Source organism: Physella acuta, unplaced genomic scaffold, assembly GCF_028476545.2.
Source record: "Physella acuta isolate Inbredline_101_S28 unplaced genomic scaffold, ASM2847654v3 ptg001736l, whole genome shotgun sequence".
Lineage (NCBI taxonomy): Eukaryota > Metazoa > Mollusca > Gastropoda > Physidae > Physella > Physella acuta.
This window is the reverse complement of record NW_026733247.1, coordinates 60271-82144: the sequence shown is the minus strand read 5'-3', so window position 1 is coordinate 82144 and position 21874 is coordinate 60271. Positions and strand designations below refer to the sequence as shown.

At 42.1% G+C, this 21874-nt stretch overlaps 1 protein-coding gene across 1 annotated transcript in view; it reads left to right on the top strand.

Annotated features, from left to right (window-relative positions):
• The first annotated feature begins 5945 nt into the window (after positions 1-5945).
• LOC131930201 (elongation of very long chain fatty acids protein 4) overlaps positions 5946-21874 on the top strand; it is a 39805-nt gene continuing 23876 nt past the window's right edge. Inside the window, exon 1 of the mRNA XM_059286613.1 lies at positions 5946-6222. The gene's annotated coding sequence lies outside the window, so the exon portion shown is untranslated. The remainder of the gene's footprint in view (positions 6223-21874) is intronic.

Genomic DNA, 21874 nt, shown 5'->3' with positions numbered 1-21874 from the left:
TTTTCAGTCCGAGGGCCGCATTAACTATCAAATTTCAGTTCGGGGGCCAGTTTCTTCCAGGCATGTCTTTGATTTTTTCACCAACAAACGTTTTTTCCGTGGACAAAAAGATCTCCGCGGGCCGGATAAGAGGACCTCACGGGCCGCATCCGGCCCGCGGGCCGTAGTTTGGAGACCCCTGAGTTAGACTATACGGGGACATTTGTATAGGCCCAGGGAGAGTAGCCATTGTCAGTATTTCTTCCAGACATTTTCTCCGGGGGGGGGGGGGGGGCACTTGATAGTTGTTTTTTTTTGGGGGGGGGGGGGGTCTAAATTTGGGGGGGGGGGCAGACACTAGTAAAAAATTCATAAAAAACGTTTTAATAACAAGCTTTTATGTAATAATGCACTAAAAAGTAGAAAAAATATAGACTACTATTTAAATAGCTATAGAGAAAAGCGTGGTTCACTTTAGTATCTATTGGATACCTTTACTAATGTTAAGGAAGACACATTTAATTTTAGATTGCATTGTCTTCATGTGTTGACCCACGTGCCAACTGTGAATGGTATCTGTCAAGTAGAAGTGTCCGAATTTTCGCTCCGGCGTTTCGATCCAGACAGACCGACGACAGACTGTCGACAGACAGAGGAAGTGAGTTAAATAAAAGTTTGTAATCACAGCTTGTAAAAAGTGTATGTTTACTATATAAATTCCATCTCGTTCGGGGGGGGGGGGGGGGAGTGGTCGGGGAGAGGGGGTGGTAGACTTTCTTCAGGGGGGGGGGGCGAAGAGATGCCTGGAAGAAACTCTGCATAAAAACTGGACAACAACACCTACAATGAGCCCTCCACCTCGGAATACATGAAATATTATTTATGTCGTCTGTAGAACGCGACGTGTGTTCTCTTGTGTCATCTGCCCGGGTACCCTGTCCTAGATACATTCATCCTTTATGGTGAGAGGTGGGAGTGGGCGGGTGTAAGGTGGGGTGACCTAGTACTGGGGGGGGGGGGGAGACGAAAATAGCTTTACGAGGCGTCGCGGTGTTGCGTGGATGAGGGTGGAGGAGGGTCAGGTGTGGCGAGATCCGGTAGGGTGACATGGGTGTGTATGATGCATCAGCCATAAAACACCCCATGTCAACGATAACGAACAATGCTTGTTCTGGTTGCGCTTTGTAGTTGTGTCTGCAATAAAAATGTGTACTTAAATCTGACAAAATCATAACCATAGACGTAACTCACAGTAGGCTAGAAGTAAAATAAACTAGTAGTGGATTTGGGATACATTCAGGGGGGTGGGGAGGGACTGGCTGGGGAAATAACACGGCCCCTTACCGACTTAAATTTTCAGAATTTTCACTTGTGCAATTTTAATTTTTTATTCATCAAGGCATAAGGACGGATGCCTACAAAATCACATGACAATTGCAATATACAATCTACAAGAGACAGATCAAAGGGGTTAATTAAATAACTTTTTTTCTAGAAGAACTAATAGCAGCAATCTTGGCGGCCTTGTCTATCTATGGATAATCAATGTCATTTAATGTTTTTTCCCGATCAAGCGTGTTAGGGTTCGCTACATCAGCGTCACACGGGGAGGGGGTGGACCGCACCGGGCGACACCCGACCTAGTGACGCCACGTCCTGTCATCATTTATAGAAACATCAACCAAAAGCACCTTGCAGCCCTAACCCTTATTAAGCTTATCATACAATGTGACAAGCTATTCAAACACTAGGCTTGTAATTGTACTATACAAGTGCGCATTCAAGAAGAAACAACACACACACAACAACTGTTTCCCAAAACACAGGACGTGTGAGTTTCGTGCGACATGTGTTTAGCTCGCCCGGTGTGTATGATGTCCATATCGGTTACAATATCGACAACAACCCCCCACCCTCTCCCTTTCTCTAACCTCCACGCACGTGGTACGTCGCACAGGTGTTTCCCCGAGTACCAATCTAGGTCACACCATGGCCGGCCCGCCGACCTGTTGCCATGGCAATCGGCTGTTATCCACGTGACACAAAAGTCAACTGGGCTGGTCGCAGTGTGCCGTGTGTCGCGGGCTGTCGTCCGTCTACACACTCACGTTTCATTCATGTTTACACACGACCCACCTTCACGTCCAGTGGCGGACTAACAAAAGGGGGTGATCTGGCTGGAGCCCAGGGCCCCGGAATTACATACATTTACTGTCTTTTTACAAGACTACTATTATATAGGTTCCAAATACTATCTTATAACTGTTACTTATATATAGTGGTCTTAAACAGGGTATCTTTCAAACTATTTGCATCGAGGAGGGAGGGCAATTACATTTTGAATTCTAATTTTGTTTCTATTTCGTCCGCATTGGTGCAATGGACCTGAGTGGACAGTATCGGAAAGATGCCTATAAGAAACACTGGGTCAAAACACTATTTTGATAACCTTCCATAAGGTTATCATTAATATTACATTAATAGCATTCTATAGGGCCCCCTAGATACTGTCTTATACATATAACAAGATCTAAATATTACTATCATTCTAGTCGGGGGCAGTGGAGTAGCCAGGAATTGGTCGTGGGAGGGGTTCAAAAATGTTTCCATACGTATATAATCTTTTATATATATATATATATATATATATATATATATATATATATATATATATATATATATATATATATATATATATATATATATATATATATATGGGTCCATGGGAGGGGTTATAACCCCTCCCCCCCCCCTTGCCTACGCCACTGGTCGGGGGGTCTCCGGATAGATTTCGACCCGGACCGCAGTCTATCTTAATGAGATCCCACTCACACCATACGATAAAACACGTCTTAACTTCCGACACTTGTTTACTGCATTCAAAACCCGAGTGATCGAACACAACTTACACCGAAGGTCGGCACTCTCAACACAATAGGGACTAAAGCAGACGAAGGCAAAAAGCGAGGTGGCAATAAAAGAGGTGCTTTGTGGAGAAGAAAAATACAAACTGATTTCCTCTAGCGGGAGACGTGTTTAGCCGAGTACGTCGATATTGTTTAACGGCACTCATAGTTTGAATGGGGAAAAATATCTTTTAGAATCAACGGTGTGGAACTTTGCATTATTGGGGGGGGGGGGGGGGAGGAATTTATAAGTATAAATGTAAAGAAGGAGGGAGAGAGCAAAGCGTAGCATATAAGAAACTTACTAATAGCTTTCGTTGTAAAACATAATGCTTGCAAAGTTTCGTACATAGGAGAAACAAGAGTAAATCACTTAAAATCAGATACCATTTTAGGTAAAGTCACCAAAATCATTTCAAAATGAAGATAAGTAAATTTTCAACACAGTGACAAAGATCTATATTAAACGTAAAAGTTTTAATGTGTGAATCAGTTTTTAATTAAAAAATGCCTTTTTTTAAAAAAAAAATGAGCACACGTATGTTCAAAATATATTGAACATGATTCGATATTAAGTTATTCAATGCGACATTAAATTTTAAAGATTTAAACATGTTACCTCAAGTAAGATTAGTTTGGCAATGTTTCAAAATTTTTATCAGGCATAAAAAAAGCAAACCAAGTATCGACATTATTATAATGTACCTGTATTATTTACGAACTCGGATCTTTTCCAACTCTGCGATTCATTTGGGCATTTAAGAATGGTTACAATACCTGACTTACAAGCTTACACTAAAAATAATAAATAAAAAAAACGCGAGACATGGACTAAAAAAAATTGAATCCTTAGATCCGACGCGACAGGGTGGATTTAGCGTGCCCCGAAAAGGTATCGATTCCACAGTTCCAAAACATAAGTTATTACCGGTTTTTTTTAATTTTTAAATTACTGCGTTCTAGAAATTGAGATAAGGGCCCACGTAAACTAGAAGCAAGGGTGCGGCGGATAAACAGGGCGGTAAACTTATCAATAGAATATATTTATACACTAGATCAGCCAAGTTTGTTTTCTGCTTGTACCAATGCCAATTTTTTTACTTTCTCGTATATACGAAGTATAGAGAAAGTCTTGTAATCGTGCAAAAAAAAAAATCGAGATTATTACAAATCTCGACGTTTTACACCTCACTGATACGGAAAAACATAATTTTGCAATCTTGTCCGTATGTCTGTGTGTCTGTCTGTGTGTCTGTCTGTGTGTCTGTCTGTCTGTCTGTCCGTGTGTAAACACGATAACTTGAGTACCGTTACAGCTAGGTTGATGAAATTTCATATATAAGTATTTTATCAAAATCGTAGATCCGTATCAACTTTTGAGCGATTTCCGATAACCGGAAGTGGTACTTTTCCTACTTTGAATTTTTCAAAAGCCTATAACTTGAGTACTAGTTCAGATAGATAAATGAAATTTCACATGTAAGTAAAAGATCTAATTCTCTACCTTCTGTTAAATTATGAGTAATTTCCGTTGACTGGAAGTAGTAATTTACGCTACTTCCGATTTCTCAAAAAACGAATGTAAATTTTAAAAGTACTAATAATATTGCGCACTATTATGCGCTTTTTTATTTGGCGTTCACTTGGTGTGCAATTAATTTGACTACGAGATTTTATTCTATTTTTAAAACTTTAAGTATTTAAAATGGATTAAAAATCATGTCTATAGCCCGAGTTCCCATCCCCTGTTATTTTATATAAGAATATTCGAGAAAGTTTAGGGGAGATCCCTCCCGGTTTATTCTATTTTAGTCTTTGTACTATGATGCCAATTGCAGTGTACTGCTAGAAAGAGCTATCGGGAGGGGGGGGGTGGTGGACATTACACTTATATATATATATATATATATATATATATATATATATATATATATATATATATATATATATATATATATATATATAGTCCAGTGAGGTTAGACTTGCCCCCCCCCCCTCCCCGAAGACACCGATCTTGATTCAAAACAACATTTGTGATTGTCTATGAAACGACAAGACCTGTAACTTGCTCCATGTTTGTTTTACGGTTAGATAGTATCGAATATCTTTTGCCGGTACCTCAATAGGTAACTCTATATCAAATAACTGGATACAGCCCTCGATACTTCAGTTCTCCCCCCCCCCTTCTCTATCACAGCAGAGAACATGAGAAACGCAATGGGATTTAAAACATTTTTAATGCTTTAAACCTATTCTCCTATTGCGATAAGTGCATTAATCGTGTGTACGGCTGTGTACAACGTGTTGGGTTTAATATTTGTACACCACGTACCTGACATAATTGATAAGACCGGTAAAACCGATAAGACGATACCCAGCCCTAGGACGGGATGTGTTCACACCGAACCGTTGACAAGGGTACGAATAATCAAATATCGAGCTCGCAAGTACACTGTACAGAAATAGCTCACCACACACTCACAAAAATACACACTCAACCCCCGGACGCTGTGTCATAGGCGCTGATCCTAACCCTAACCCACAGACCCAAACCCAAAGATCCAAACCCACAGATGCTAACCCAAACCCACAGATGCGAACCCTAACCCACAGATGCTAACCCTAACCCACAGACCCAAACCCTAACTCACATACCCAAACCCTAACCCACAGATGCTAACCCTAACCCACAGATGCTAACCCAAACCCACAGACGCTGACCCAAACCCTAACCCAAAGATGCTGACCAATCTATTTTTTTCTTCACCCTAACAAAATCATCCCACCTTCTTCAAGTGACTGGGCTATTTTTAGCGCAAACCCTCGTATAAAAGTACTCTCCCTCCCCCCCCCCCCCCTCCTCAAAGTTACCTGAGTCTAGTCAACTAACACGTCGCCTCGGGTTTTTACGGGGCGAAATTAAATAAAAAGAAAAAAAAATCCTAAGCAGAAAAATGCGAATTTACCGAAAAAGCCCGCAAACTATGTCACCGTCGGTATGCCTCGGCGGGCGGGGGTGGGGACGGAGGACGCTACATCGTACGATTTGCAATTTCGTTCGTGACACACAGTTGGATGTGTGCGTGTGTGTGTGCGTGTGTCCCGCCGTAGATAAGCCAGCCTCGAGAGAGGAAGGACTACTTCTGCAGTGGATAAACTACACAAGAGGAAAACATCATTTTTTTACCCCCCTCCTCCTCTCTCTCTCTCTCATTCATCTGAAGATTGGAGTAAATTAAAAACTGTTGTCGAGCTAAACTCAATTGATATAAAAACATTCAAGTAATTTAAATGCCCGGTCACGTGTTTTCATGGAGGAGTAACTAATCTTGCCCAGGTAAGTTTTAGTTAGTTTTACACCTGATAGTGATAGATTTTAAATTGAAATTACTAAGATTTGTATAAGCAACTACTGCATGTCTGACGTTTACTTGTTTATTAAGTAATAGAAGTAGATTATAAGAATACACAGTTGAAGATGTAGATTATTGTAGATGTAGATCTAGATTCTATATTTTATGTATTAAAGTTAAAGTATAATGTATTCTGTAGAAGTCGAAGATCTAGAAAATCTAGATCTATAGCTAAGTAATATAAGTATTTAGAATCTAATCTAGATCTAGTATAAGAAGACATAGTTAAAGATCTTGAACTAGATCTAGATTCTAGATATAGATCTATAGGCCCGTGGAGAAAGTAGATCTAGATCTAGATCTTAGATCTGCTTCAAAATCTTCAAAGTAAACCTGAATCATGCAGCAACGAGATACAACAATTGTTTTAATTTAATCTTTTTTTAATAGTCATTTAGAAATTTACTAATTTAGGCGTCCGTGGAAAAAAAAATATCGATTCTGCACTAATAGTATTCTATAACTAATTATACTAACTTAACTATAAATATCTTCAAGAATCAAGAATAACGCGCAACTTCAAGTAAACATGTGTATTCTAGGGATATCTAACTTTATGTACTAGACTATATAGACCAGTCAATCTTGAGTTTCTAACCAGAGCTTGACATCTTGGGCTACAGATTCTCATAACGACAGAGAAAAAAATACCCCAGCTGTGTGACATTGTGTGGGGAGGCGAGACATTTAAATTGCGCAACAGACTGAACTAACAGGTTATACTTTTCACCTGTGGCTGGGGGGGGGGGGGGGTCATAGCACAATTGTGATATTGATATTTTGGTTGGCCTACGTGTTTGTTGGGGTGAATTGTTTCTTTTTTTTTCTTTTCTTTATATGAAGTGTTAGACTTGTGTAGATCTGGTTACTAGATCTAGTAATAGGCCAGTCCAATGCAGTATTTAAATTATTTCGTGTTTACTCAATGCTTTTTTTAAAGAACGCACTAGATCTAGAATCTTATGTTGATTTTATTCTGGAAAAAAAATACTTTTTCCCCAGTACATTAACCCCCCCCCCCCCCCCCCCCCAACAAGTGGCTTTCTTCTAAAGTCTGCACGTTGTGTTTAGGCCCAATCGAAATTAGTATGCAGAACTGGATACGATTTTTTAAGTTCGTGTTAAGAAAAAGAAAAGTTGGTTTATGGGGCGGGGTAGTTACATGCTTGAGTGACAGAGCATGTCCGATGCTTGAGAGGGGGGGGGGGGGGGGGGGGGGAAACAGACAGCAGAAATTCTGTGAATGAAATTCAACCTTTACAGAACAAGATTTTCAGCAGACGGCATGTGGACTAGACAAGACTACATGATGGGTGGGGTGAAGGACGATCGTGTACCTCCGCGATGTTTGCGCAAAAAGCGTAGCGGAAAAAAATAATTCACCATCATTCGGAGTGTTATCGATTGCTCATTGCTCGGCAATTAGTCTGTAATCGATTGTCAGATGCATGTATAATTTAAATGGCGCATTTTTTTTGTAAGGGGATTATTAATTTCGATTTTATTACGCTGGTTTTACCAAACACATCGTATGTAGACCGAGTAGTAGGTCAGAACATCGTAATATTTCGCTCTTACTCAATGTTTAACAGCGTTCTAAATCTATTTGGATTTTATTTTAAATATGGGATTATTTTCGATTTTATTGCGTTAGTTTCAACAAATACACAAATGCCGCTCTCATCCCCCTGCTGTGTATTCTACTTTTATACACACCCCTAAACAATGGATCCATACGCACCCCCATCAACACCTACACACCAATGCCTCCCACCCCACACCCCCTCCACCCACAACGACAACACAATTGTTCCCATTTTAATGCTGGCTACTTCCATCTTAAGAACACTCCCCCCTCCACCACAACGATTAACAAATTGTTCCTAGATAATGCTTTATACTTCCATCCTAAGAACACCCCCCCCCCCCTCCACCCACAACGATTAACAAATTGTTCCCATAGTAATGCTGGATACTTCCATCTTAAGAACCCCCCCTCCACCATAACGAATTGTTCCTAGATAATGCTTTATTCTTCCATCCCAAGGCCCCCCCCCCCTCCCCGAGGTAGTCGCCTTGTTCTCCCCTCTACCCTAACACAAATGCTTCTCCCCCCCCCCCCTGTAGCGTGTCAAAGCTCTAGTGTGTGTAGTAAAAAAACAACAAACCCCACAATCCAGCCACACCGCTGTGTGTCACCGACGAAAAAAACGTGCTCCAGAATGTGCTTGAAAGATTATCCTCAGTTTCCTTTTACCCCTCCTCAGCCAGTCCGTGTCAAAATACCGAGGGTCCCTACCACTTCCTCGACTTCCATTTCTGAGAACATTTTTCCTCCCTTAGTATATCAAAATGCGTTAAGTAAAGAATCCTTTTTAGGCTTAGCAATCCATTGGGCCGATGAAGTAGAGTTCATGTTTCTTAACCTTAACATATAAAGGAAGGTGTGGTCAGCTCTTCGCCCCAGCCGCCATTACTTTCCCTAACATGAGTTAGGTACCCATCAGAGCTGGACCCGGATTCGAACTCAAGACTTTTTTTGTTTAACTAATATCCCCTCTAGTTGTGTCCCCTTATCATTTGCATTTGCATAAATACAGTCCCCTTTATATCTCCATAGTACGTACACCATTTTGTCTAATTATCTGCCTTAGTGTTAGGAAACAGTCCATTGACTTCTCCAATTAGTTTACACTGCCTTAGAATTTATTTCTATTAAAGTAGTTCCCTTTCAAGCCTGACGGTCTATGGGGCAAGTGAAGTAGAGTTCACTTCTTTCTGTGACCTCGGCATATGAAGAGATAGTGTGGTCAGCACTATACCCAGCCGCCTTTACTTTCTTTAACGTGAGTTAGGTACCCATCAGAGTTGGGTGGACTCAGGGACGGTCTACTCACTTGAACCCGGATTCGAACTCGAAACTTACGGGTTAGCAGTCCAGCTCTCTACCGCTAGACCACTCCGTTCTATTCAATAAGACTGAATATTATCTGGCTTGTATCTCAAAGAGTTAACGCCCCTGTCTTACACGTTTTAGACGTAGTAACACGAACCACGGTATCATACTACGTCCCCTAGCTCGACGCGTATCCAGTTTTGGTTTCGTATGTATCCATGCGATCCAGGTATACCGTATCCACAGGATTTTGTATCCACATTTATTTTCAAGGAACGGTTGGTTAGATTTATCGTGTATCAACAAGAACTATTTATATCAACAATAGCTTCCTTTTACTGTAAACATCTTTCTACAAGTGACATGTATCCCGCTTTCATATTAAAAAAAAATAACCCAAAACCCGCGTCCGATCCTAGTTTTTAGTTAGCCCTTGGCGAGTAATGAATTCTTTTATAAATATAAAATTGGAAGGAAAAAAAAAACCTTCTGTAATTACAGGATTCGAACTTTGGTCTCCAACGTTTAACTTGGGAAAACATGGGCAGTACACACAAAGGAATCAATGACCAATCGCGATCCCTCAAATCAAAAATCGATATTTCCAACTGAATCCAACTGGGGCATAGACCTTCAGTAGATAACATTTTTCTGTAGGCTTTTAACTGAATAGAGGAAATTCAACGAAACGTCGGTTTTTTTTAGATGATTAATTATTTTCTAATTCACCTGGCCCCGTACTGTGGAGATCACGTGGCTTGGTTGAGTAGGAGGTGGGGTAGGGGGGGGGGAGGTTTGAGATTTCTGAAAGATTAGTGCTTGGGCACTGGCCTTATGTGGTCACGTGACGATGATCAACGAGCATGGGTTTGTGACGTCATCGTATAAGTGCCCGTGTGTGTGTGAGTGACGTTACGATGAAATGCCCACGTGTTTGTGACGTCACATTGAAGTGCCCGTGTGTTTGTGACGTCACATTGAAGTGCCCGTGTGTGTGTGACGTCACATTGAAGTACCCGTGTGTGTGTGACATCACATTGAAGTGCCCGTGGGTGTGACGTTCTATTTAGTACCCTATCGGGATCTATGCAAATGTCAAGTAGAGTAGGCCTTTTTTGTGCTATGATCTTAGACCTGAGTTGTAACTTTTCATTTAAAGAAATCGCCCCCCCCCCCCCCGCTCCCATGGGTAACATTTTGTTGATAACTTACATTTAAAGCAATATGAAGTGATATTTCACTGACAAAGGAAAACCTGACAATACCTTTTGATTTGTTATCAGAAATACGGCGGCGCCTCCTATTTCTGGCATGAAAAAAAAAAACAATTTCCAATTATTTTAGGCGGTCAGTGTTACAAAAACAACCCAGCCTTGACCTTAGCATTGTTGTTGTAGCCTTGACCCAACTTGCACATTATGAATGTCTCCTCTAGTCTTTTTCTTTAACCGTGAACATAACACACACACATCGGCTCCTAAGAACCCCATCACAATTACAATACATCGAAGTTTGTCGCCTTTGTATCTAACCCCCCCCCCCCCCCCCCCAACTTTCCGCATACTTTTCACACTTTTAAATGTTTACCTACCTATAGCCTATGCCACGCCCGTGTTGCCGCCCACCTGTATGTACACACAGGTACACACTACACGGTGTTTAGGCCGTGACCTAAGTCACTGTGTTGTACAACTGTTGACTGTCTTGGTATGGTTGCTATGGTAACGACATACTATCCTTCACCGTGTCTGAGTTAAATGCGTGACTAAATATCTATGCTGCTTTGTATTAACCTGTTAAGTTGGTTATACGTTTTTGATTACGTTTGTTTTTAAATTGCCAGCGCATTTTTTCCTCCAACATAGCGTAAAACTGGTGACTCATTTCTCTATCACTTAGCGTTAAATATTTATGCCACTTTTTATAGCGTTAAAATGATGTCCATGTGTGTTTCACCTAGCTTTATTTTGGTGACCTTCTAAATTGATGTCACATTTCTGTGTCCCCTAGCGTTAAATTGATGTCACATTTCTGTTCCGCATAGCGTTAAATTGATGTCTCATTTTTGTGTCACCTAGCGTTAAAGTTAAATGTGATGTCACATTTCTGTGTCACCTAGCGTTAAATTGATGTCGCATTTCTGTTCCACCTAGGGTTAAATGTGATGTCTCATTTTTGTGTCACCTAGCGTTAAATTGATGTCTCATTTTTGTGTCACCTAGCGTTAAATTGATGTCTCATTTTTGTGTCACCTAGCGTTAAATTGATGTCTCATTTTTGTGTCACCTAGCGTTAAATGTGATGTCGCATTTCTGTTCCACCTAGGGTTAAATTGATGTCACATTTCTGTGTCACCTAGCGTTAAATTGAATGTCACATTTCTGTTCCACCTAGGGTTACATTGAATGTCACATTTCTGTGTCACCTAGCTTTATTTTGGTGACCTTCTAAATTGATGTCACATTTCTGTTCCACCTAGGGTTAAATTGAATGTCACATTTCTGTGTCATCTAGCTTTATATCAGTGACCTTCTATCCTGCGGTATGTTGTGTAAAAATCTTCCGATACTTATCTCCTTTTGAACTTAGCTGTAAAAAACAACTCCCCCCCCCCCGAGAAATGATTTTTTTCTCTCCTAGAGACAGCAACAATATTTGCGTGTGTAAATAAATGAAACGTTGCTAGGCAACGCTTTGTGTACACATTGCGCAATCGGATTTTTTTTTTAAAGAGACCTAGGCCTTTAACTGGTAAAACTTTGAATTGAACCACGCGCGTTTCAAAGTCCAAACCGTTTCTTATCGTAACGCGGGAGTCACGTGACAGGATTTTTGTTTGTTTAAAAAAAGGCACCGTGTTATCTTGTGGTTGAGTTTGAAACAATCTTATCGTTGGCTTTTTTTTTTTCCTCTAGCACTTTGATGATTCCTGACTTAGCGAAACAAGTATCGTATCCGATGTATTTTTTTTCCTGCGGTACCGCTGGTATGGCTTGGGTAATGAAGCGATACTTGCGAATTAAATTCGAATCAAACAGTATCGTATCCAACGTTTTTTTTCTGCGGTATCGCAGATATGATTTGGGTAATAAAGCGATACTTGCAAATTAAATTCGATTAAAACAGTATTGTATCAAACATTTTTTTCTGCGGTATCGCAGTTATGACTTGGGTAAAGGTAGTGATAATTGCAAATTACATTCGATGCAAAGCAGTATCGTATCCAAGGTTTTTTTTCTTCGGTATCGCAAATATGATTTGGGTAATGAAGCTATACAAGCAAATTAAGTTCGATTCTAAACAGTATTGTAACCAACTATTTTCTTCGGTATCGCCGTTATGATTTGGGTAAAGATAGCGATACTTTCAAATTAAATTCGATTCAAAACACTATTGTATTCAACGTTTTTTTCTTTCTACGGCATCGCCGTTATAACATGCGTCAAGGTAGCGATACGGGTAAATTAAATTCGATACAAAACACTATTGTATTCAACGTATTTTCTTTCTACGGTATCGCCGTTATAACACGCGTCAAGGTAGCGATACGAGTAAATTAAATTCGATACGGCCCTGTCTGGGAACTGTGAAGTACCCTTTTGTGATCTGGTCATTTTTCCATTAGCGTTAATTTTTTAATGGTGTTTTCAATATCAAGCGCCATGTTGTTTATCAAAAATATTATGTTTTGAAGATACAAACTGAGATACGCTGAGATACGATAAAACGCATGGGCATTTACTTTAGAGTTTAAGTTAATACAATATATGAATATTAAGCTTATTATTTAAACGATAAAAGAGCATGGGAATATATAAAAACTTCATCTTTTTATCTGCGTAGTTTTTACGTGTAGTTGAAACAACTTTTAGTGACTATGTGTGAACGATGCTCTGTTTATAGGACGGTTAGTTGTACCACCCTTTCGGTAGCTGAAACAAAAATACTATCCCACGTGTTCCCAATCTGGGGACCGGCGACTTTTAGACTAAACCATACACATTTTTGTTTTGTTGTATGCGTGTCGCGGGTTACTTAGCTTTTGTAAGTAGGGTCGCCACTGGAAAAAGTCTGGGAACCTCTGTACTAACCGGCAGAGGCGTCGCAAGACGGTGGCCGGGTGGGCACCATTTAGGATGATGCACCAAGACAAAAAAAAATGGACAAATATATAGAAATACATTTAGTGTGCAGGTGGGTGGGGTGGGGTGTGTGGACACCATGAGATGCCGCACCGGTTGACATCCGACCTAGCGACGCCACTGCAAACCAGTTAGCTGGTCCACCCGGATAGCCGTAAGGCTGACAACTCAGTTCTACCAAATGAAGTTTTTACAATTTAACAGCGCAATTAATTTTAAATGAATTTCACTAAACTAAAAAAAAAATAATAAAAAAAAAATTGGTTGAAATTGCGCCATTCGAAAATATCCATGAGTGGTTGTAGGGTGGGTGGGTCCAGCGCCATGTTTTATTACCGTGGCTATCACGTGGCTTTGTTGTGATCACGTGTCTTTGTTTTGATCACAGCATCAATTAAATCTCAAAACAATTGTTTTACGTGAAGCCGCAATCGATTGGCCGAGGCGAGGTTTAGGTGGCGTCCGCGTTCTATTTATAGCTGCCACTTTATTAGCCAGGTTTTTCTGAAAACATGGACCAAAATATACTTGGCGACCTATCATTGCAGCTGCTACTGTACAGTATCATTACATTTTCTAATTATTTAATTTCGTTATTGATCTAATGGCATAGTAATAGAAATTGAGGTTTTTTAAAATAATTTTTTAAAACTGAAATTTGAAGTAGACGATTGTTTAGTTTACCAGTTAGATTTTTTTCATTTCCCGATGGATGGGCACTATTAGAGAGGGGATGGTGTATATGCGCGAAAATAAGCGTCACGAAAAATTCTCACTCACACGAGTATCACACACAAGTACATCGTCACTCAAAAGAACACCTCCACAAAAGAACATCACCTCACACAAGAACACTACCACACACAAGAACAGCACCACACACAAGAACAATACCACACACAAGAACACGACCACACAAGAACACCTCCACACAAGAACACCTCCACACAAGAACACCTCCACACAAGAACACCACTACACACAAGAACATCACCTCACACAAGAACACCTCCACACAAGAACATCACCTCACACAAGAACACCACCACACACAAGAACATCACCTCACACAAGAACACCTCCACACACAAGAACAATACCACACACAAGAACACGACCACACAAGAACACCTCCACACAAGAACACCTCCACACAAGAACACCACTACACACAAGAACACCAGAACACACAAGAACACCTCCACACAAGAACACCTCCACACAAGAACACCACCACACAAGAACACCTCCACACAAGAACACCTCCACACAAGAACACCTCCACACAAGAACACCTCCACACAAGAACACCATCACACTCAAGAACACCATCACACTCAAGAACACCATCACACTCAAGAACACCATCACACGCAAGGTCACCACCACACTCAAGGTCACCATCACACTCAAGAACACTATCACAGAACATCACCACATAAAAACACGACCGCACACACGAACACCACACAAGAACATCAACACACAACAACACCAATACACAACATAATTACACATAAACCCAACCATGCACGAAAACATCACACACAGGAACACCAACACACACAAAAAACACCCACACACACACGAACATCACCCCCACATTTACACAGGTACATCACGTTACACACCCGACTACAAAGAGCTCCACAGTAAATAGACATCTGTGTACCGAATGACACCCACCTATACCTCATAGACTCATGATGTCACGACTTTAAACACTATTGAACCACCTCCTTCCCCTATGCTATTCAAAAACAGTCACTATATTCACATCGACCTACCAGTACACAGTGCTATACACACCTCCATGTCGACGATTTAAAAAGTCGATTTAAGTACAGTTGGTCTTTGCTGTTTTTCTAATGTGTTTCTTAGAAAGCCGTATCACTTACACAAAGCGGGCTGTGCATTGTGGCCAACGAACTGTAGGTTTAAACGTGTGCAACATCTTGCAGCCTCAGTTCGGCGTGCGTTTATTGAAATCTGATGGTGAGATTCGAAGGTGAAGTTGGTGCGGATGTGTGTCGTGATGACTGGATGCCGTGGTGATTAATGTGGTGATTGTCGTCGTGATGAATGTCTGTCGTGGTGATGGGCATAATGATTGTCTGTTGTGTTTGTCTGTTGTGTTGTTTGTATGTCGCGATGCGATGGATTGCCCCTCCCCCTCCCCCCCCCCCCCCCTTGTATGGTGACATCCTTTAAGATGAAAGTTAAGACGTCGATGGTTGTTGACGTCAAAGTTGTCCTCTCTAGCTTCGGTTCGGATGTGGGGATGTGTGAATAGGTGGGAGGGTGGTGGATTGGCAATGTATCTCGGTAGGGGCTACAGGACATTACCCCCCCCCCCCCGGACATTCCCCCCCGGAGCAATTACCCCCCCCCCCTGTCAATTACCCCCCTCCGGGGGGAATTACCCCCCCCCCCCCTCAAGTTAGAATCCTAACTCTAACTAGAATTCTATACCTATATACTACTTTAATCCAAACCTTAAGAAAAAGACCAAAGCCTAAGCATCCACCTTAGCCTAAAACTTCACACATAACCAAAACCAACGCTAGATACAACCCTAACCCTAACACTAGCTCTAACCCTAATCTTAACCCTAGCCCTAGCCCTAAACCTAGCCCTAACCCTAGCCCTAAACCTAGCCCTAACCCTAACTCTAACCCTAACTCTAACCCTAACTCTAACCCTAGTAATGTCCTACTGGGCGGGGGGTAATTGACAGGGGGGTATTTACTCTGGGGGGTAATGTCGGGGGGAAATGTCCGGAGGGTAATTGACAGGGGGGAAATTCGGACAGGGGGGAAATGCCCTGTAATACTCGGTAGGTGGGTTAGTAGCAGGACTGGTATTTTCGTTTGATTGGTCAGTTGTAAAGGTGGCATTTATTTTGATTGGTCAGCAGGACTGGTCATTTATTATGACTGGCATCGGTCACTAGTAGGTCAGTTCTTGTAATGATGGGATAGGAGCCATTTCTTATAATTAATGGTCAAGAGCAGGATTGGTCACTCTTTTTATAATGATAGGTCGTTAGAGGGGGACTGGTCATTTTTTTTATACTCATAGGTCAGTAGTGGGACTGTTAATTTATTTTGATTGGTCAGCAGCAAGGTCAGGCCATTTCCTACATTGATGCTACAGGTTATTTTTTTTTTGTACTGCCGAGTCAACAGCTGTTTCTGTCAGTAGCTGAGCCAGTTGTGTTTGACGTGTAAACAAATCAAACAATTCTGTTTGCTTTTTGTGTAGTGAGTGTGTTTTGAAGGGAGATGGAGGGGGGGGGGGGAAGTCAGCTACAGGGACATGAACATTGTCACCCCCAAATCCACATCTTTACCATCACATCCCACAATCCCACATCTCAGCTACCATCACCATATCCCACATCTCAGTTACCATAACATCCCACAATCCCACATCTCATCTACCATCACCATATCCCACATCTCAGTTACCATCACATCCCACATCTCAGTTACCACCACATCCCACAATCCCACATCTCAGCTACCACCACATCCCACAATCCCACATCTCAGTTACCATCACATCCCACAATCCCACATCTCAGCTACCATCACCATATCCCACATCTCAGTTACCATCACATCCCACATCTCAGTTACCATCACATCCCACAATCCCACATCTCAGTTACCATCACCATATCCCACATCTCAGTTACCATCACATTCCACATCTCAGTTACCATCACATCCCACAATCCCACATCTCAGTTACCATCACATCCCACAATCCCACATCTCAGCTACCATCACCATATCCCACATCTCAGTTACCATCACATCCCACATCTGTTACCATCACATCCCACAATCCCACATCTCAGTTACCATCACATCCCACAATCCCACATCTCAGTTACCATCACATCCCACAATCCCACATCTCAGCTATCTTCCCATCCCACTATCCCACAACTCTGCTACCTTATCTCCCCCCCCCCCCCCCCATCCCTCATCCTAATCTTTCAACACACCACAGCCTTAACGTGTAAAACCCTATACAGACTTTACACAATAACACACTTAAATTGGCTTTTTTACAGATCTTTCGTATAATCCCCTAATCACAAGAAAAAACATTGTAAACAAACCCCGCCATCTTGCTTGCCCTCCCCCACACCCGCACTGTACACAAGGACTAGACTAGTGTTCATGATTTCAAAAGGTCATGACCCCAAGTTCAAAACACATATTTTATTTACATTCGTGATTCAACCAATCGGGACCCGACATTAATTATTTCCAAATGCTTCAGCACGTGAGCCATTCGGGTCATTTGATTAATTGACCTTCGAGTCATTTGATTAATTGACCTTCAGCGGGAAGGGATGTTCGTGGTTGTAAACACACACCTCACGTGTTGGTTCGTTGTGTATGTGTGGTGGTTTGTTGTATGTGTGTGTGTGTTGGTTCATTATGTGTGTGTTGGTTCATTATGTGTGTGTTGGTTCGTTGTGTGCGTGTGTTGGTTAATTGTGTAAGTTTTGGTTCGTTATGTATGTGTGAGTTGGTTTGTTGTGTGTGTGTGTGTTGGTTTATTGTGTGTTGGTCTGTGTATATGTGTGTTTTGGTTCGTTATGTGTTGGTTCCTTGTGTGTGTTGTTCGTTCTGTGATGGTTTATTGTATGTTGGTTTGTTGTGTGTTGGTTTATTGCGTGTGTTGGTTCGTTGTGTGTGTGTTGTATCATTGTGTGTGTGTGTGTTGGTTTATTGTGTGTGTTGGTTTATTTGGTGTGTTGGTTTATTTTATGCTTTGGTTTGTTGTTTGTTTGTGTGTTGGTTTGGCGCATGTGTGTTGATTTATTGCGTGTGTTTGTTTGTTGTGTATGTGTGTTGGTTTGATGTGTATTTGTACTTTTTTGAGTGCTTACTTTTTTGAGTGCTTACTTTTGAAGTGCTTACTTTTTTGAGTCCTTACTTTTTTGAGTGCTTACTTTTATCATGTTAACCCACACCTCATTTTTTTTTCTCATTTCCTTTCTTGAGGCTTTGCTTCCTTTAAGACAAATCTAATCAGCAAGCTTGAAGAGCACCCAGCTACTTGTTATCTTAGAGAAGGATCTGAGTCAACACACGAGGTGGATGTGTAATGGGGGGGGGGTTTGATGTGTTGAAGAGGGGTAAGGTTGTCACGTGTTATGATGGGTCTCGTGTGATAGACCTAGTGTTGTTGCTACATATGGGGAGAGGTGTGTGTGTGTGTGGGGGGTGGGGGGGTTTGATGTGTTGAAGAGGGGTAAGGTTGTCACGTGTGTTATGATGGGTCTCGTGTGATAGACCTAGAGATGGGGAGAGGTGTGGGATGAGAGGCGTGGGGGGGGGGGGGGCTCCTTAAAAGAGACCCTAGCCAATATCACGGGGTGCAGAGCGTTGACGATTTCGTGTGGTGGTGGGAGTGGAGATGGGGGGTAATTTGTTAAATTATGTAATGATACATTATTAGATTATCATAATTAAGTAACGTTATATATGGAGTTAATTAAGAAGCAATGACAGCCAATCAGAGATTTTGTAAACATACACATGCCATGTAGGCACACACACACACACACACACCACACACACACACACAAGTGTCCTGTAGAAACATGCACGTTATAAACACTTACACGTGACATAGATACACACACTTGTCCTATATACACACACACTTATCCTGTAGACAAACTTACAACTGCCCTGTAGACACACATACACCTGTCATGTAGACACACATACACCTGTATATACCTGCCCTATAAACACACAAACACCTGTATATGCACATGCCCTATAAACACACAAACACCTGTATATGTACATGCCCTATAAACACACAAACACCTGTATATGTACATGCCCTATAAACACACAAACACCTGTATATACACCTGCCCTATAAACACACAAACACCTGTATATGTACATGCCCTATAAACACACAAACACCTGTATATGTACATGCCCTATAAACACACAAACACCTGTATATACACCTGCCCTATAAACACACAAACACCTGTATATACACCTGCCCTATAAACACACAAACACCTGTATATACACCTGCCCTATAAACACACAAACACCTGTATATACACCTGACCTATAGACATTACACACAACTCCGTTCTCATTGACATCCGGTTATTAACGGTCTCGACTCTACCTCATTTGCATAAATTATGTCTGCTCCAGTACTCTAAACGTCTGGTCAGATTCAGAAACTAACCCCAAGCGCATTTACCCACCCTTCACTCACACACCTTCCCTTCCCCCACCTCACACCCCCCCCCCACTACCTACTATGGTAATGAACCAACCCCTATAGAATAGAGGACGTGTCAGTCAATAAAGACTTGGGTATGTGAAAGTAAAGGCGGTTACCGTGTCGAAGATAACCTTACAATGGAGGAGAGCTAATTGAAGAGTGTTCAGGTATGTTGAGGTTTCATTGTCTGTCTTGTTCTAATCGTGTGTGGGGGTTGCGTGTGTGTAAGTGTGAGAAAGATGTAAAACGTGTTTTACTCATCCACCTGAAGCTTTTGTTTTAACACTTGACTTACTCCACTTTACACCTTGTGTAGTATAGAGCCTCAACTATAACCTTCCATTTTGTCCAGTCACCAGATGTTGATTTTGCCGTCTCCTTCTGTCTTCAGTACTTCCATAAGACTCCATCTTCAGGCCTGTCTTTAGCGCCCTCTCTTTTGCTTTTCCAAGGGGTTCCAATCAAGCGCCTGGCGTATCACATTAGAATGAGCCTTTCGCAGTAAAGATTTTTATTATTTTATTACTCTAGCATTTAAGTGGTACGCATCAGACCATGAATGGGCGTTTAGGTGTATTGGCACGAGCCAAAAGACATGATGTCAATCTGTAAAGCAGCCAGCTTTGTCTACAGCAGTGGTTCTTAACGTTTTGGATGTACAGAACCAAAATAGCTTCATTTGCGCATTCACCGAACCCTTCTTATTAATACTAATAGGAAACATTTTTTTAGTAAGGTGTGTGTCTTGGCCGCTGTCGAACCCCTGGGGTTCGATCTAACCCAGGTTAATAACCAATTGTCTACGGGCAGGTTTGCCATCTTGTCTAGGGATAGCCCTGTCGTCTGCTAATGTTAGTGTTGACCTTGTGTTTGTACGTAGTGTTTTAAGTCAACCCAGCCTTCACAAGTCAGAATATCTGTTGTCTATGGGACCGGCACAACTTGTCAGTAGGGGATGGTTTAACTCAAGTTGACTCTCCACAAGTCAGAATACCTATGACCAATGCGACGGACACTACATGTATTGTAGTGTAGCTTGACGTCTGCAGATAGAGTAGCCCTAGCTGAGGGTTTGTCATGGTCATCTGCTGGTAGGGTAGCAAGGTCATCTGCTGGTGGGGTAGCAAGGTCATCTGCTGGTGGGGTAGCAAGGTCATCTGGTGGTGGGGGTAGCAAGGTCATCTGCTGGGGGGGGGGGGTAGCAAGGTCATCTGGTGGTGGGGGTAGCATGGTCATCTGCTGGTGGGGTAGCAAGGTCATCTGGTGGTGGGGTAGCAAGGTCATCTGCTGGGGGGGGGTAGCAAGGTCATCTGCTGGTGGGGGTAGCATGGTCATCTGCTGGTGGGGTAGCATGGTCATCTCCTGGTAGGGTAGCATGGTCATCTGCTGGTGGGGGTAGCAAGGTCATCTGGTGGTGGGGTAGCAAGGTCATCTGTTGGTAGGGTAGCAAGGTCATCTGCTGGTAGGGTAGCAAGGTCATCTGGTAGTGGGGTAGCTAGGTCATCTGGTTGTGGGGTAGCTAGGTCATCTGCTGGTGGGGTAGCATGGTCATCTGGTGGTGGGGTAGCTAGGTCATCTGGTGGTGGGGGTAGCAAGGTCATCTGGTGGTGGGGTAGCAAGGTCATCTGGTAGTGGGGTAGCAAGGTCATCTGGTGGTGGGGTAGCATGGTCATCTGCTGGTGGGGATATCATTGTCATTTGTAGGTGGGGTTATACCTTGTTACCTTAATATTAGGTTAGTTAGACGACATCTGCAGATGGGGATGTACTTGTCATCTGATTGTGGGGGGAGGGGGGTATGCTTATCATCTGCAGGTAGGTTAGATAGACCAGACACCCGCAGGTGGGGGTAGCCATGTCATCACCTGTAATTGTAGCCCTGTTTGGAGAATAGCGCTGACATCTGTATCGTCCGCTGTAGCTAGTGTAGCCTTAGTGTTTGTAGGTAAGGTAGCACGCAGTGGTGTTGGCTGGGTAGATTGCTACTTTAACCCGTGAGGCAAACTCTACTCCACCACACACATCTGTGTGAGGCGAGTGTGTGTGCAGGCGAGAACAAGGTGGGTGCATGTTGCGTGCAGTGAAGCGGAACACACCTGTGTGAGGTGTGGGGCGGGGGGTGGTACGAGTTAATCTAGCGTGACACTTTCTATGAGGGGAGGGGGGGGGGGGGGGCATAAAGGCTTCACACGTTTAAAAAAAAAGATTTTCTTTTGAAAAGTAAACACATACTATTTTAGTTCAGTT